This window comes from Pseudonaja textilis, chromosome 1 (genome assembly GCF_049901715.1).
Source record: "Pseudonaja textilis isolate UNSWEBS1 chromosome 1, rPseTex1.2, whole genome shotgun sequence".
NCBI lineage: Eukaryota > Metazoa > Chordata > Lepidosauria > Squamata > Elapidae > Pseudonaja > Pseudonaja textilis.
In genome coordinates this window covers 232,201,335-232,218,218 of record NC_141990.1, presented here as the reverse complement: position 1 = coordinate 232,218,218, position 16,884 = coordinate 232,201,335, and the positions used below count along the sequence as shown (strand labels likewise).

Here is a 16,884-nt window from a genome sequence, read left to right as displayed (position 1 = left end):
ATTTTTCCATTGAAGTTTCCAGTATTTTTTCTACTACTGTACCTGTTCCAATACTTTTCCTATTGAAAACTTTACATAGAAGAGATAGAATGGCTTGATAATGGTAGCACAAGAAGGCTTCTATTAATAATTATCTGTAGTCCGGGCACAAACATACACATAAATATACACATACACAACAACCCTATAGAACAGCTGAGGAAACTAACAGGTCATGTTATATGTCAGACTATCAAATATCGCCTGGGAGAGATAATGGCCATGAGTTGCATTCCAATGATAGGAAAGTAAATTGTACCCATTCATACAAATAGAAATAACCATAGATGGGATTCAATTTTTTTAACAACCAGTTCTGTGGGTGGGTGTGGCTTGGTGGTCATGTGACTGGGTGAGTGTGGCCAAATTGACATCACTCACGTCAAGGGGTGCTTCTCCTCGCCTAGCCTCTCGTGACATCGGAGATGCTGCAACAGTCGTAAGTGTGAAAAACGGTCATAAGCCACTTTTTTCAGTGCCATTGTAAGTTCAAATGGTCACCAGTTTTTGACCAAAACTCAAAAAGGGTATGTAAACTCATGTTTGAATGTCAATCTTTCTAGCTAGCCAAGAAGCCTTGCTAAATGTCACTCATCTTAGTTCCTTGTCATTAAAAGCTTCTTTCTGGCAGCTCTGCTTCATTATTCAATTATTTCTTCAAAGAGCTAACTCCAACAGGGGAGTATTTCCTCCCAGCAGCAGTGTAAAAAGCTTAAAACAACCCTTCCCCTTTAAGAAAGTACCAGGAAAGAAAAAAAAAACACCTCCTTTGGAGACAGTAAGTCTAGGCATACTGCCAAGAATGTAAGAATGGTGGGATAAAAACAAAAGGAGATTTCTTCCAACAACCTCCAAACTGCTTAGAAAGTTAACTGGTTCTAGCAAATAGGTGAGAACTATCCAAAAGTCTTATAATGCATCATTAGAATTGTCTGGAAATTAGTTTCTTTCCCTTTTCTCTCATACCCGCTTCTACTTTTCTGTTATTCAGCTTGGAGGAAGATTATTCTGAGTGTATTTTTTACAGAAAATGCACAGCAAGAGAGATAATTTCTTCTAAATGTTCTGAAACCTTTTTTCTGGAGTTCAGAGCAATAATGGCCACCAGCAGCTGATCATCCAATGAGAATGCAGAAAGCATTGCCAAAGTAGAATGCGCCAATCATCAGTATTTTAATTAGCAGCAAGAGGCTCTTGCAACTGAAAAACACTTTACACCTGCAGGCATCACTGCAGAGGATTGCTTGCAAAAGCCCAGTGCAAAAGATTTGATAGCGGGTGCTGGAGCCCAGGAGTCATTTTTAGCTATGTGCAGGTGTGTGAATCACCTGTTGGAATTAGAGGGAGGAAGGAGTGAACATTTTTGTTCTCCTAGAAAATACTTGCCAAACCACCATTTCATGTAATTTACATTTAAATGGAATTTGTTCGTGGATATTATTTTGCTAGTCTTGCTTTATACTGTTCTTTTCTTATTGCATCTCAAAGAAGTTTTCAAAAATTTTGGCTCTCCTCTTTACTTTTTGTAAAGGGATGTTCGGCGGTGGTTGTCATTTTGTTATATCCTCCCCAAATTAACTTGCTCAATCCCAGATACTGTAAGGTAAAACTGGATTTTTAAAAATATTCCAACCCAATGTCCAGCCTATTTTTGGAACATATTGCCTTGTCCATACTGGAAAAATGACAAAAAGGTATGACTATATTAATTCCCTTGGATTTTCAGTATCACCATTCAAGATATCCTTCCTAAATTACTTTAATGAAGAGAAGTGGGAGTACTCTACATTACAGAAAAAACTACCAACCTGCCTTCAATCTAGGACTTGTATACTGCACAAGTCAAAAAGAGCGCTGTGAAAATATTTACACTATAGAGCACTGCACACCAGAACAACTAGACACAAGAACAGTTTATCCCGAAAGCCATCACTCTGCTAAACAAATAATTCCCTCAACACTGTTAAACTATTTACAAAGTGTACACTACTATTACTGTTAATCTTCTCATCACTCCTTATCACCCATCCCCTCCCACTTGTGACTGTAGGACTGTAGCTTTGACGCTTGTATCCTTACGATTTATATTGACTGATTCCTAGTATGATTTGATTGCTTATTGTACCCTATGACTATCATTAAGTGTTGTACCTGATGATTCTTGACTCTTGATGAATGTATCTTTGATGCATACTGAGAGTATTTGCACCATGACAAGTTCCTTGTGTGTCCAATCACACTTGGCCAATAAAGAATTCTATTCTAAATTTTGAGTAGTTCGGAGAACTGGCAAATCCCACCTCTGAGTAGCTTCACCCCCATCTATTCTCTGTCTCCCAAGTCCCAGTTGATTGGCTGGGTCTTCTTTTGTTGCCCTGCATAGGAGAACGGAGCTGGAAAGCAGGTTAGTGGGGTGGGGAGGGAATGGGATTTTGTAGTACCCTTCCCCTGCGATGTCCACTAAGCCATGCCATGCCCACCAAGCCATGCCCACAGAACTGGTAGTAAAAAAATTTGAATCCCACCACTGATACACACACACACACACGCACACACATATACATACACATACTGTGTATATATAGTACTAGCTCGATACCCGTGCTTTACTATGAAACTATGTGGTTGGGCTTTGTTTTTGGGGAGGAAATAAGGGGGAGAATTCTGACTCTGCCTACCAGCATCCATCGGCTAGCGTCCTGTCAGTGTGTTTGGAAAGTGAAACAGTATTTGCTGCGTGAGCAGGGAGGCAGAAATGCTGTGAAAGATTCTGGAGTGGATAGCTTTTGCAAGGAAGCTCACCAACTGAGCATGGGGCTAGATTTCAAGGCCTAAAAGGCCCCTTTCTAACTTGTTGATTCTATGATGTATAAATGCAGCCCTAGAAAAAGTACTGCCCAACTACATTTAGTTATCAAAATCCTTATTTTCAATTTTCAACTAAAGCATTAAAACAGGAGCAATGAGTATCTTGGTGTTTCTGGAAGCCTAATTTTTATTTGATTAATTCTTAGCATGTAAAATCCAAAGCTCTTCCAAACAAGGCATCTGCCAAGTTGCATGGATCATTTGAAAAATTACTATTGAGAATTGCCTCTGTGTATGGCTGATGGATCCTCAACCAGTAGTAACATCTGGTCAACTTGATATGAGCTCACAAAGGAAGCAGTGGCACCACTCATTAATGCTTGCATAAGAAATCACCAGGAAATCTCAGGACCTTAAGCCAGACTGGAGGAAATAAATACCACTTCAGTACCGCTGCTAAAGAAATTACATAGAGGTGGTCATAAAGATACTAAGTTGAGCCATGCTTAGATGCTCCCATTATCTCACATAGGTGGTATCTGATGTTTCTCTTATTTATGAAATCAGAGGCCCCATCATCCAATTTTTACTGAGCTTGTTTCAATTGATGCATTTTAAATAGTATTATGTCCTTTGGGGAGGAGGGGAGAATAGAATCTATGTATCATTCTATGTATCATTACTAAGTCTGCATTACTATTACTCTTAATCCTCCCATCCTTCCTTTCACCCATCTCCTCCCACTTGTGACTGTATGACTGTAACCTTGTTACTTGTATCGTAACAATTTGTATTGACTGCTTCCTAGTATGATTTGATTGCTTATTGTACCCTATGACTATTATTAAGTGTTGTACCTTATGATTCTTGACTCTTGATGAATGTATCTTTTCTTTTATGTACACTGAGAGCATTTGCACCAAGACAAATTCCTTGTGTGTCCAATCACACCTGAACAATGAAGAATTCTATTCTATTCTATTCCCTTCAAGTAGGCAGGGTCAGAAATTAGGAGCAGCCAAGAGTTTCTTTATTTCTGTAGAGTATAATAACAGAATCTTGAAAGCTGTCTTGAAAGTTTTTCTCTACTACATCTCACAACATATAAAATCAAGATGAGGTTATTTTGAGTTTTTCATGCTCTCCTATTTTCTAGGACGGAGTAATGTTTTATGAATCTTCTCCCGTAACAGTTTGTTCATCCCTTCCTCACTCCCAGGAATGGGCTTACTTTACTCACACTATAAGATCAAAATTGAGATATTTAAACAAATGTCTAAAATAATATCAGAAAGCGAGCAGAGCCAGTCAGAAGAGCATGGATGAGACAAAGACTCTAACCCTTGTTTTATCTGTCTGAAAAAGCAGGCTCCTTTTCATGTTTCTTTTGAAAGAAGGCAATTAACTTTTCTACCATACATACTAAATAAGAATACAGAAGTCTGGCTTGAAATGAAACACAGAAAATGGTCTATCTGGAATCTTATCTTTTTTCATGTTTGAATATTTTTTCAAATTTTTTCAGATGTTCTGTCTAGGCTTTTTAAAACCACCTGCCACCAAAGGAGTTAATTTTGCTGCTTTTCTATTAAAATACTCATTTGCATCCTTTTAATTGTATGAGATGTATCTTTCTAAAACCCCTAATCTCTTGTTACACTTCCCCTATTCCACATATGACTTAACTGTGACCTGATAAAGTTTTAGTCATGCAGTAACTTGGCCTGATTCACCAGAATTTATAGGTAGGCCAAACAAGGTCACCCTTCACTTGCAATCTCATATCACATCTTTTGCCTTATCATGCACCCAGCACACACACACACACACACACACACACACACAGAGAGAGAGAGAGAGAGGGAGGGAGGGAGAGGAGAGGAGAGAGGGAGAAATGCTGGAGACTAGAAGGAATTGTTCTTGGGTTCTTTTTGACAGTTAATGATAGGAGCTCTTAATGATGAAGCATCTTTCCCAACAGTGATCCAAAAATAAACAGTTACACTTTATAGCTAGGTTCTATTTTAAAAAAGTTAAAGTTTGATGTTGTGACTCGTTTTTCCTTTTCCTTTAACTTGTTGCTATTATATTGTAGAAGCTAGAATAAGAACCTGACAGAACAAAGTATTCAAAAGCATTTGGATGGAGGAAAGGCTCAATAATCATCAAAGATTAAATGCTCATTTTATGATCTGCTATTGTTGCCAAAATCCAGAAGTATATATTTTGCTAAAACTTATGCTGCAAATCAATGTTTTAAGTACAAATAGAAAACATAAGCCTCCTGACTAGGTAATTTACATGCAATGCTTATTGCCTCTATGCAGCTTCCGGTTAAGTTGCTCCCACTAGTGATCTAACACAATTTATTATTGGGGTCTTTTTTATTTATTACGATTACCCTGGTGCTTGATTAAGATGGCTGGGCTTAAATTTTAAAAAAATCAAGTCAACAATTAAAAGGTTATTTTCTTTAAAATGCTAGAATTTATACTGCTGCATAAATGTGTGAAGCAATTGTCAATGGTATCCAAAAAGATACTTAGTGAAATAACGAAATAAAAGAGGCTTTGGATGACAAAAAAATGCATTTAGGAAAATGATTATTGCAAAAAAAAGGATGACAGACAGATAGGGTAATATGTTTATAGAAAGAAAAAGATTATTGTAAAGAGCATAGACTGCAAGGAACAATTAAGAGACAGAACAATTTTGATGGAAATGAAAATATTTCAGGAAATTAATGAAGAGTTCTAAACAAGGAACAATATAATTAAAAATGACTAAATTTGTGGGGATGAAACTGAAGTGAAGGAAAGTTGGAAAAATATTTTATATATCTGGATGGAATGCAACAATGCTTTGAAAAATGGGATTTAGGCAAAATTCTATGCAGGTAGTCCTCAACTTAACAACTGTTCATTTAGGGACTGTTTTGAAGTTACAATAGGAGACAAAAAGAGAGCTGTGAAAATATTTACAAATCCCTCACATCCTGGACATAAACTGTTTCAACTCCTTCCCTCAAAACGACGCTATAGAGCATTGCACACCAGAACAACTAGACACAAGAACAGTTTTTCCCCGAAAGCCATCACTCTGCTAAACAAATAATTCCCTCAACACTGTCCAACTATTTACAAAGTCCACACTACTATTACTATTAACCTTCTCATCACTCCTTATCACCCATCCCCTCCCACTTGTGACTGCATGACTGTAACTTTGTAACTCTTTATGATTTATATTGACTGTTTCCTAGTATGATTTGATTGCTTATTGTACCCTATGATTTATATTGACTGTTTCCTAGTATGATTTGATTGCTTATTGTACCCTATGACTACCATTGTGTTGTACCTGATGATTCTTGACTTTTGACGAATGTATCTTTTCTTTTATGTACACTGAGAACATTTGCACCAAGACAAATTCCTTGTGTGTCCAATCACACTTGGCCAATAAAGAATTCTATTCTATTCTAATAGCAATGAAAAAAATGATGTATGACCAGTTTTCACACTTACGATCATTACACCATGCTCGTGGTCACATGATCAAAAATTTGGGCACTTGGCAACTGGCATGTATTTATGACAGTTGCACTGTCTTGGGGTCACATGGTCACCATTTGTAACCTTCCTAGCCGGCTTCTGACAAACAAAGTCAATGGGAGAAGCAGGATTCACTTAATAACTGCAGTGATTCCCGTGACACTTAATACAAAAAAGATCGTAAAATGGGGCAAAACTCACGTAACAGCTGCCTTGCTTAGCAACAGAAATTTGAGGCTTAACTGTGGTCATCAGAATGTGAGTACAAGGAAGTCTGCATCTGTACTTGACACTGTATATAAAGAATGCAATTACTGTTCCCTATAGCAAGAATGAATGCAAAAACTATAGGGGAATTTGTCTATTAAATATGCAATCCAGATTCCTGGTTTTAAGATGAGCAGCCATGCACATATTTTAAATTAATAAATGAATGAAAGTCTTCAGCAGAATTCTGCTCCAGAAAAGTACAAGAGGAGACAATTAGTAACAATCTGGGAAATGCAGTGCACTTTTATGCTGGGCGGGTGGTGCACAGACCAGATTTTAAGTTCCTTATCAGGTAACTGAGAAATACATCAATAAGAGGAGATTTATTATACCTTGGTTGATTCAGAGACAGTGCATGATAGTGAATAGGCTTGAATTATGGAATGTTTTACATGAATATGGAACTGTTGGATGTGATAAGAGGAGTATATGAAGGATGAATATGGAGTTGCCGAATGTGATAACAGCAGGGTATGATGGATGTAAAGCATCCACAAAACTAAACTAAATAGCGAATAGTTCAACATTTAGCTGGGCATAAGACAAGGATGTATTATGTCCCTTTGGCTGTTTAGTGATGGTGAAGGTAGAAATGTGTTGGTTAGATATTTGAACAAAAATATACTTTTGCATGTGTACGTCTGTGTGTGTGTGTGTGTGTGTGTATGAGAGATAGAGAGGGGGGGGAGGAGGGAGGGAGAGTGTGGAATCTGATAATTAATGTATCAAAGTTCAATTATATTTGCACTTATTTCAGGTAGAGAAAATGGAGTGAACAGTTGCCGGTTCTACAACAATGGCAAATAAGTAGTATGTAATTTTTCATCCCCTACTGGAATATTTACAAATGGAGAAATTTTTAGAAATGTTTAAAAGTATGGAAAAAATTTTAACCATACAAATGGTGGTAGAAAGGCAGTGGTTAGAAAACCCACTTTAGCAGTTAATTACCAGGTAGTTGTTTAGCAAGTACCTTGGTTAACAACCATTTGCAAATATAATGGTAATAGGAGTAATACAAAATCATTTTCTGAACAACATTCATATTTATGACCAAATTTTGTGCACCTGACAATCACATATGCCAGAGTGAAAGTAAAACTGATGTAGCTGATTGAGAAAACTTTTCCTGACTGAGATGGCAGCAACCAATAATCTTTGGGTTTTTTCTCTCTCTCCTTCCCTCCTCCCTCCCTCCCTATGTATGTCACATGTTCACTTTGCGACCATTTCGCTAAATGATCTGGTCACTGGAATGGAACTCAATCACTGAACAATGAGTAGGTACAGGGGTGGGATTCTACAGGTTCACACTTATTTGCTAGAACCGCTTGTTAACATTCTAAGCAGTTAGGAGAACCGGTTGTTAGAAGAAATTACTGGCCTAATCCTGTAAGGAAGGCAGGAAGGAAACATTCTGGTGTTGCTTACAGAAACTGCCTCTCCGTTAATCCTTATTACATTCTTGGCAGGACTAGATTTCCTGTCTCAGGAACTTCTCTGGAGGTTTTTTTCCCTCCTTTGCTGGTACTTTCCTTGTGTGGAGTGACCATTCAAAGTTACAATGGCACTGAAAAAAGTGACTTATGACCATTTTTCACACTTACGACTGTTGCAGCATTCCCACAGTCATGAGAGGCCAGGTGAGGAGATGCGTGCCTCAATGTGAGTGATGTTAAGTTGGTCACGCCCAGCCAATCACATGACCACCAAGCCATGCCCACCAACTAGGCCACGCCCACAGAACTGGTTGTTAAAAAATTTGAATCCCTTCCCTGAGTAGGTATGTCATTTACTGTGAGGAATAAGTATGTGTTAAACGAAGCAAAACAGTTGTGTATAAGAGTAGGTTTCTTGTTGTAGGGATTTGTGTACGTCAGGAGAAATATTAAAAATACATTGAGTAAGATACTTAAGTGTTTGTGGTAAAACAAAAAGAGACAGAGTCAAAAATACACGTGAATGAATTCAGACTGAATACAAAACTGAGTAATCAATTCAGAAGAAGTTTGTTGAGATGATTTTGACATAGAGAATGAATGAAGACTGAACTACAAATATATGGAAGAAGAGTGAATAGATTGAGAGGGAGATAACGAAAGTTGTGCTTGGATGAGACTGATGAAATTCTGAAGATAAAAGAGGAAAATAAAGGGCAATACATTAAGCAGTGCATGGACATGGGGAAAGCCAGGTGATTACAAAGTTAGAATGAAATGGAATGGCACATTGAATGCTATCTGTGCACACTAGATACAACTATTTTTCTTTTCCTTATCTTATACCATTCTCTTACTCATTTCTGGACTTTGCATAACATTGCTAATCCCAAAAAGGAACTATGTGATGGGTATGTATATGCTTATGTATCGCAACTCAGCAAAATATAAAGACTAGTTAAATGCAGGGGTGGGATATGACAGGGTTAACTACCAGTTCGGGATTTACGAGCTTCCCTGCCCACTGTGAGCCACGCCTGTTAATCGTCATTAGCATGCTGCATGCCGAGAAGCAGCCTTTGAAACATCCCTCTTTTCTTGTTTTTTTAAATGCAGCTGTGCCTCGTTCGGCAGCTGAGGTTGAAAAATCAGGAAATAAAGATCAGGTAAGAGCCCGGGTGGGCGGGTGGGTAAAAACATCAGCAGACATAGAACTGGTTCTATGTCTGCTGCTCTTCAGAGCTACCGGTTCTACAGAGGTGGACAGAACCGGTAGAAACCCACCCCTGGTTAAATGGAAACAAATATATCCTATGTAAAACATATATATTTATGGTCCTGCATACATTCATACATTCCCCAAATCCTAAGTTAATAGGGAAGGATTTTTATGATTATGATACTAAGTTGGATTTCTTTTCAATTTCCTCCACTTCTAGATCACTCTGAAGATATCAACATTCCACAGTTTCATTCATTCAATATATAGTAAGACAAAAATGTTCCATCCTTAATATAGAGGATATTAAAGCATACTAAGGAATTCAGTTTGAAAAGCACTACAATATGCATTTTTAAACCAAATGAAAGATAAATAAAAATAAACTATTAAGACACCAGCGCCTGGAGGAGAATTCTCCCATTATATCTATTTTTCACACAGTTTTAATATTTTACACTAGTGTTGTACATTCCATTGATTTATTGCTTGGGAAATAAAATTGATGAAGATCAATGAATGACATCATCCCAAACACGAATGAAAGAAGAAAATGCCCTTAGTGAAATAGCCATGAGCTTTAGGAAGAAAGAGTAATCAAGAGTAACCACTTTTGATGATTTTGCTGAATTGAAAAAAATAACTTTTCTAGTGGAAAATTTCATTAGATGTCTCTATACAAAACACACTGCAAAGCTACTTACACCTCACCATTTTTCCCCTTTTGTTTTTTTCCCATTTCTATTTCAGCATTTTAGGGAATGAGATTGCTAAGCACACAACTTCTACCCTTTAAGTTTCCCCCTGTATTTTGAAGATGACTTGTAATCACATAAAAAAGACAGCACTACTGTAGATTATAGATGCCATTATGAGGACAGGCTTTGTTCAAAGGGAGTTCAAAGAAATAGGCACAGAAATGACTTCAGTCAGGAAGAACAGATCATAATTAAGAGCTTCAAGAGGGCAGACTGAGCTGTCAGCCCTGGCCTTTGCAGATTATTTATTAAGCTTTAAGTGGATGGTTATCGGAGAACAAATAACTAATCAGCAAAAGTTTGCTTTTAAAAGCACTTCAGTTGCCTTGGTAACTGTAATAATTAAGAAACTTACTAGACCAAACAGGTTTGCTACAAGGTGTTTGACACACTGTACTGTGGTCCAAAGCAATGCTGGTCCCTCTTTGTGGCACCTATTGAAAAAGGGGAAAGAAGGAAAAGAGGGTTAATCAAATAGCAATAGCATTTAGACTTATATACTGCTTCACAGTGTTTTACAGTCCTCTCTAAGCCCTTTACAAAGTCAGCATATTGCCCCCAACAATCTGGGTCTTCATTTTTACTGATCTTGGAAGGATGGAAGGCAGAGTCAACCTTGAACTGATGAGAATCGAACTACCGAACTGCTGGTAGCTGGCAGTCAGCAGAAGTAGCCTGTAGTAGTATTGCATATTAACCACTGTGCTACCACAGCTCAAATAATGATCAAATAATAATAACTGCTTGTTTTAAAAAATAATGTCTACTTCTACATCTCTGTCTTGGCTTCTGATTCATGTGCAAAGCCTTACCTTAGCATCACAATATTTATTACAATATCAAAAAGTATTCTAATTAAGATGGACTTCTGGTTTGAGTATCTTCAGCGACAGACCGAAACCTCATCTCTGCGAGGCTTCGATCCATGCTCGCCACTGGAGCACCCCGAGCCGGCTGGTTTCGGGGCTAAGCCACCCCGTAGAGGTGGTGAAGAAGCGGGAGACTGCCTGCAGGGTTGAGGAGAGCCGCATCTCTCCTCCCCAGCTGGCCATTACTCCCTTTCCCGAAGGCAGTTGTAGTGGTGGTCAGAAATGGCCACAAAGAAGAACTCGACCAGAAAAGAATGTGCAGGAGGAAGATAAGAAGAGAAAGTTTTGGTTGACCGGGTCAAACAGCAAAAGCAACAAATAAGGTACCCTGGAATTGAAACTATTAAAAAAAAATAACATTGTTCCCTAAGAAGATTTTTAAGCTGCGAAGGAGAGAGAAAAGGGAAAAGACTTGGGTTTTTTTCTCTTTTTCCTATACTGACAGCTAAGAGACTTAAGCAAGAAATTGAAAATCCACTTTGATATTAATAGGCATTTAACGCTGAAAATAAAAAGTCAAAGGGATAATAAAGATTTCTGGATAATCAAAATCTTTTGAAAACAGGAAAGGAGAGAAAAAGAATAAAAGGGTAGGATCTGGAAGGGAGGAGACTGCCTGGAATTAAAAAGAACTTATAGCAAAATCTCAACAAGACTTCCAAAAGATACATTTTAATTGAAATATCACAACAAAAACCCCAGGAAGAGAAAGTGGAAAAAGAAATAAGAAGAAATAACTTGGGACTATTTGGATTACTTGATGATTTCTGGATTTTTGGTTATTGTATTTGAATGACTAAAATCAATCAGGTGGTTGTTTAAAACTGTTTAAAATGGCTCTACTTTTAGAAGAACTGAAAATGGAACTTAAAAAGTACAAAGAAGATGCACAAGAAGGGAGAGGTTCTTTTGGCTTCGTATTTCAGTTTTTAGAAATGGAGATTTGGAATTATGAGAAACAACAAGAAATGCCTGCAGAACAAGATGATTGCGACAAAGAAGAAGCCATCTTTAATGAACAAGTAATCTTAGGTGGGGGGAAAAAAGGAAAGAGGGGAAAGAGAATGGGAAGTTTAAGATTGGGAAAAACAACTCCAAAAAAAAAATAGAGTGAAAAATAAGTATAAAATCAGAAAGCAACAGAAGAGGTGAATGCAGAAGAGAGAATTAGAAGTAGGGAGACAAGGGGGTAAAAAGAGGAGGGAGAAGATGAGAGGGAAGAAAGAAAGGAAAAGAAGTTATAAAGGACAGAAACAAAATATAGAGAAACAGGGCCTGTTTAGAGATAATGGGTGAAAATTTAATAGAAAAAGGGATTCTGCAAAGGTAAATAAGATAGTATTGTTATATTAGAAACAGAAATAATTTTAGAAAATATGAAACAATGTATGATTAAAATGTTTGATAAAATAGCTATTGTAATTCAGTGGAATGCTTGTCAATAAATAAATGTAACAAAATGAATATTTAATGATTTACAAAACATATGTGAAGAGAAATAAGGGAAAAATTAATTATGGAGATTATATGTGTCTTTAAGGAAGTATGATATTTAATTGAAAAGAAGTGTTAAAGATGTTAAGATTTTAATGATTATTAATGATAGAACTGAATTGGAATGAAATGAGGGTTTATAATTACATATATTTATAATCTTTTTTTTAAAGAATATAGTGTGTATTATAAGAATGTACCAAGCAGAATTCGATTGGAAGTTATGTATTATGTATTATATTGAAGATCATAACCTTAAGGTATATATTGAAGTTTAAATAAGAGTTGAATAGATGTAATCAAAAGATATAAAGGTGTCATACTCCAATTAGTAACTACAGGAGAAAAATTGTTTAATGAGAAAAGATAATATGAAATTGAAACAGAACAGACAAAAGTATAAATATAATGATTTGAATTGAGATGAGATAATCACAATAAAATTGAGAAAATTAAAAGAGGGAAAAAACTATATAGAAAATGTAGAATAGTGTAAGATATGGAATAGAATACAAAAAGGAGCATGAAATTGAGTTTTGTGTCTGTATAAAGAAGTTCAACCTGGGACCATGCTATTTTCAAAAAAGATGTTTTACTTGTATTTTGCATGTGTGAAAACCCAAATAAAACGTTATTAATTAAAAAAGTATTCTAATTAACCAAGGAATAATTGTTCATTTTATACTTGTAGTACAATATATGTTGACACAGAACATGGACTATCACAAGATAAAATATGGAAGGAGACATAGAGATTGACTGAACTGAAGAGCATCCATGTTTAAGCAACCCCCCCAAAAAGGAGAGATCTTTGTGAAGGTACTGAATGTATACTCTATGACTAACCATAAAGTCAAGCTAGAATGATCTGTGTTGGTGGGCATAAATAATGAAATAAATCATGCCAGAAGGAGAAAGATGCCAGTCCATTCCAGATCAGCATTACTATGTCAAAGATGGGCACAGAGAATTGCTGGTCACAGTCTAGCACTTTGTTCTGTCTAGTTGCATAAAACAAGAGGAGAAAAAGAGCTTGTTATTTCAGCTCTTCAGTTCAACTCTTCATTCGGCTCTCCATTTGGCTCTGCTTTCTGACAGTGCACCTTCCCATCGGTTTCATTTCTGTGGATGAAGGGTGACTGGAGTGTGCCCACTCTTCTTCTGCACCAGTGCCTAAATAGTCACACAGACTGCTATTTAAACATTTGCTGAACAGGAACAATTAGGCAGGAAATTCAGGACTGTAATTCTGACTTTACTTTGTTCGTGTAACCCATAACTGTAGAATGATTGTGAAACTAAAAATATTAATTGTGTCTCGTTGATGCAAGTAATAGAGGCCTAGAGAAGGAGGTGTGAATCACAGTTCATAAGAGGATTTTGGCAAACAAGCTGCATCGGGAGGTGCATTGCAGCCCTGGTGTTGTAAACATGGATAAATTGTTTTAGGGATAAGGCTATATAAAACAGATCTGAGGGACCCAACTTATTTTCCTCTGGGTTAGGCCTGTCTAATATAACTGAAAGGTGCTAGGTTCATTCGTTAATTCATTCATATCCCCATTATTTTCATAAATAACTGAAGGTGGTGAACACACACAATACTCCTCCTGCCTTCTATTTTCCTCATTACAACAAACCTGTGAGGTGGGTTGGACTGAAAGAGAGGGACAGGCCCAAAGTTACCCAGTCAGCTTTCATGCCAAAGTATGTGGAAGGTTGCTCTGTACTTTATGAATTCTCCACCTGGCCCTGACAATCTACCTTTCAGTTTTTCATTTCTCTTTGCATTTCTGTTTGCCATCCTTCCAGATGCCTATTACTTCTTTGATTCCGATCCTTGTGCTCCTATGTTATACCCATACAAATTCATATCCTTCATTCTTCTGTATGCTGTATATCCAGCTCTTCATCCTAACTGTGCTTCATCTCGAAATTCTAGCAATCTGCTTTCATCTTTTCATGGTTTGACTGAAAACAGCTTTCCTGCTTTGATACAGCGCCTTCTACAAATAAAGCAAACAGGGGTGAAGGCTGTAGCACCGTGAACACATCCAAATGCCATGGGAGAAGAACAAAGATACTAACAGATGCAATAGCTTTCTAGCGCTGCAGAATTGATTTCAAAAATAGAAACGGGTCAAATAAAGGGGAGGGGAAACCAGGTATAGGTTTGCATGTAGCTACTGAATTATTTTGATTATACTGGATGTACTAGTAGCTGCAATTAGGGCAGGCTTAAGCTGTTGATTTTTTTTTTTTAAAAAAATCCAGATTACACTTGTAATATTGTTTTCACAAATGTTTACCTGCTGCATCTAAAATCTTTGTTGTGTCCTTAACAATTCGAAATCTCAGAAGACTGTAATTCAGCAGTGTCCATTTGCTGATGGAGTAAGTTCTGCCAGATATAATGGTATATAGGAATGACCTTGGAAGACAGGAAAGACATGATCAGATAAAAGGGGGAAGGAGCCTGCAGCTGTGTAATGTCCACAGAAAGAAACCTGGAAAGGATCCACCCTGATTTATCAGCATATAAAAAGAGACAACAAGTAGAGGCCAGGAGATTTGTATTTTCAGACTTTCAAGATTTTGTTAATGTAACTTTACAATAAAGTGGAATTGGCTTGTCTGGTCATGTTTCTGTCTGGTCTATTTGGGAGACTGACACTAGGAGAACATAGTTCTTCCTTCTCTTTTCCTATGTACATATCCCCAAATATGTTGATGTTGAGACTTTAGAAAAAGTGCAAAGAAGAGCAACCAGGATGATTAGGGGACTGGAGACTAAAACATATGAAGAACAGTTACAGGAACTGGGCGGGCATGGCTAGTCTAGTGAAGAGAAGGACCAGGGGAGACATGATAGCAGTCTTCCAATATTTGAGGGACTGCCACTGAGAGGAAGAAGGGGTCAAGCTATTTTCTAAAGCTCCTGTAGGCCAGACAAGGAATAATGGATGGAAACTGAACAAGGAGAGATTTAACCTGGAAACAAGGAGAAACTTTCTGACAGTGAGAACAATCAACCAATGGAACAGCTTGCCCTCGGAAGTTGTGGGAGTGCCATCAGTTGAGACTTTCAAGAAGAGATTGGACTCCCATCTGTCAGAAATGGTGTAGGATCTCCTGCTTGGGCAGAGGATGGGACTAGATGACCTTCAAGGTCCCTTCCAACTCTGATTATCTGTTATCTGTTATGCTCCAGAGCAAGGGTGTCAAACTCATGTCATCACGGCAGCATCATGTGACATATCGGGACTGTTTTCCCTTTTGCTAAACTGGGTGTGGGTGTGGCCAGCACATGACGCATCCAGCCCGTGGGCAGGAGTTTGACAGTTCTACTCCAGAGGATTGAGGACTCATCGAAATAAATTAGAGCACAGGAGAAACAGACAACAGAAGAGATTATGAAAAAGCCCAGTTTCACATATAACCATTTGCCTTCCCAAAGTTTGGATTCACACATTTGTTCTACCTTCTGGGTCTAGATGGGTTAAAAAATATATGAAACAAATTAAATTAAAAAGACAACTCAAGTGCTCATCATATGAAAGTATACAAATTAAGCATTCAAGTTTACTAGTGATTTCAGGTGCTAAAAGTCCTTGTAACCATTTTCAACGGCCTTAGAAATCCAAGGTAATAAGGATGATAATAGTTTGTTCCCTGCTTTTGTTATCTGAAACCACATTCTCATCTCTGACATTTTTGCCAGACTATGAATCAAACCAGCAGCAAGGAAAATCGGTGAGATATCCCTTAAAAACATTTATTTTATGCAGGAAATTAAACAGCTTTTATACCGAATGTTTCTTGAGAAATAGTAGCTGACAAATGTTTAAATCCTCTGGGGTCAGAAGAATCTTACTGTCAAATCTCATGAACACAACAGCCTTTTAAGGCAGAAGGTAGCAGCAACCCACTTCTTTTGGAACTTTTACACAAAAGATATTTTTGGTAAAAAAATAAATAAATAAAGGGAGCAAAGGCAGGAAAAGATCTAAAAAACAGAAGCACTAAAGGAGTCCTCTTCATGCCCTGCCTCTGATTTGCAAATGCAAACGCAATCATTGATTTGTCTTTAGAGAATAATGCTAGATTAAAAGCACAACAGGTTGTTTTCTTATCCAGGAGGGATTGCACGGTGATCATGGCGAACCCTTTCCTTTTACTCTTGAAAATGTAGCTGCTCTCTCATATATTAATGTGCATTTTGTAAGAACTCAGACTGAAGCCAGCTGAACAGAGGTTATGGGGCTATTCCCACAGCTATTTCAGCAAGAAAACCTGTGGGTAAAGTCTTCACCTTAATCCTGCCACTTGAGAAGCTCCTTGTCTCAAGGAAAAAAAAAAAGCATAGTGTTGTATATAGACATTTGCATACTCGTAATACTACGTTCCGACTGGACAGTCACTACCGCCTAGCGA

General features: G+C 37.4%; 1 protein-coding gene across 8 annotated transcripts in view; it reads right to left on the bottom strand.

The window, feature by feature from the left end:
* Nucleotides 1-16,884, bottom strand: part of TSPAN4 (tetraspanin 4) — a 754,211-nt gene that overhangs the window by 565,589 nt on the left and 171,738 nt on the right. For 5 of the 8 annotated variants that reach the window (XM_087920956.1, XM_087920962.1, XM_087920958.1 and 2 more), the window contains one exon: nt 10,443-10,521. The exons of 2 other annotated variants lie outside the window; for them this stretch is intronic. The gene's annotated coding sequence lies outside the window, so the exon portion shown is untranslated. Of the gene's footprint in view, nt 1-10,442; nt 10,522-14,759; nt 14,882-16,884 lie in introns of all 8 variants that reach the window. One more of the 8 variants, XM_087920957.1, reaches the window with a different exon arrangement.